Source organism: Octodon degus, unplaced genomic scaffold, assembly GCF_000260255.1.
Source record: "Octodon degus isolate 3935 unplaced genomic scaffold, OctDeg1.0 scaffold01434, whole genome shotgun sequence".
Taxonomy (NCBI): Eukaryota; Metazoa; Chordata; class Mammalia; order Rodentia; family Octodontidae; genus Octodon; species Octodon degus.
The window spans coordinates 6,749-8,694 of NW_004526010.1; the positions used below are offsets into that span (position 1 = coordinate 6,749).

General features: G+C 41.3%; 1 pseudogene; it reads left to right on the forward strand.

The window, feature by feature from the left end:
* Positions 1–1,433: 1,433 nt before the first annotated feature.
* Positions 1,434–1,791, forward strand: LOC101568970 (annotated as a pseudogene).
* Positions 1,792–1,946: the final 155 nt, after the last annotated feature.

The window sequence follows — 1,946 nt, forward strand, 5'->3', positions numbered from 1 at the left end:
CTCCAGCAATGCACAGAAAATAATTGTGTACACTATTTTGAAATTGGGGTTACTACAGGTATATAAAACTGAATCAATATTCAAAATTACACCAAAATAGTCTGCCATATTAAGAAGCTAAAGAAGAAAAATCATGATCAAAACAGAAAGTATAGGGGCCAGGGAGATGGCTCAGTGGAACAAGTACTTCCCTGGCAAGCGCAAGGACCTGAGTTCAATCCCTGGTTCTGAAAAAAAAAAAGAGTGAAGAAAATACATTTGACAGAATCAAACACTCATGACAAAAACTTGTTAAGAATAAAGAGGAAACAATACAACTTGCTATGGAACATGTACAGAAAATTGCTAACATCATAATATAGTGTGAAAGGCTGAATGCTATAGCCTAAAAGCAAGAAGTCAAGGAGATCTGCTCTCTGATCTCCTGCTTAAGAGAAATTTGATACAATTACAATAAGCAAAAAAAAAAAAGAAATGATATACAGATTGGAAAAGAAGAAGGTAAACAGTCCTCATTCATAAAAAGTATTGTTGACAAAGAAAAGGACAAAAGATCTCCAAAAACTCCTACAATTGGTCAGTTGGTTCAAGTAAGGTTGTTAGGCACAAGGACAACATAAAAAGCAAACACTATTTTTTGAAAACACATTTTGACATATAAAAAACTGAAAATTGCAATTAAAAACATAATATCAGAAAAATAAGATGCTTATATGTAAATTCACAAAAACATGTGGAGCTGGTTATAGTGGTGCATGCCTGTAACCTCAGCACCCGGGGAAGTTGAGGCAGGAGGATGACATTTGATGGTAGGATATTGAAGGACTCAGTGAGACTGTTGTAAAGGGGGCTGGATGGAGGGACACGAAAATGGATAAAACCCAAACAAGAGCATAGATCTCTATGCTGAAAGTTTTAAAATCTGATGTTTAAAAAACACTTAAAACCCTAAATAAAGTTTGCTGGGTTTTTGGGTAACAGTTAGACTGGGGGTGCTAGGCAGCATTACTGCTAGGCAGCAATAGGGCTCCCTGTAGTTCTAAGCGGCTCACCATTCTGCAAGTGATGAGCAAGGCATGGTCCTGCGGTGAGGCCTGCTGGGGTGGACAGGGAGGGCGTGCCCTCTGGGAAACTGTGCCAAGCCCATGGCGACCCCTCTGCCCTTGGGTGTGGCCATTGCACGCTTGGCCTTTCCCCAGAACCGGTTTTATTTTACACCTGACTTCAAGTTGGTTCATATTTCTCTCGGTGGCGATGTCTGAAGACTATCGCAATAATAGCACCAAGGAGCTTGAGTTTAAAGATAAGCTGGTGCTGTAGCACTGAACTACACCTGCAGTTATCTGACTTGCTTAGGAAACTACACAGTCTGGAAAATGGCACTATTTTCAGGATTTCAGGTGAGCCAGAGAGACTAGCTGCGTCAGTGTGTTATGATGCTCTCCTGAACAAATATGGCTACTAGAATCCCCAGTAGTAAAATACTCAAAGCTCTCCAGGACAGATGATGGCTACATTGTCCTTCAGTTTAAGAAAAGCCCTGCTAAGATCCCCTACAAGGCCATCGCACATACCACTGTGCTGTTTTTAATTGGTGACTTTCTTATTATCATAGGATCCCTCCTGTTGTCTGGCTACATCAGCAAAGGGGGGGAAGACCGGGTTCTTACTGTCCTCATTATTGGCATTCTGCTGTGCCTTCCAGGATTTTGTCACCTGTGCACTACCTACTATGCATCCAAAGGCTACCAAGGTGACACCTATGATGCCATTCCAGATTTTGATGACTAGCACATTAGCCCCAAGAAGAGTCCCAGTGGAGCTACACCCAGCTTTTGCAATACTGAATGGACACCATGGCTAGGAGCTGAGGAATTTTACAATCAGTAGATGTTTAACAAATCAGTGGCCTGATTTTATGGGTCCATCCTAAAAATGTTTACTGA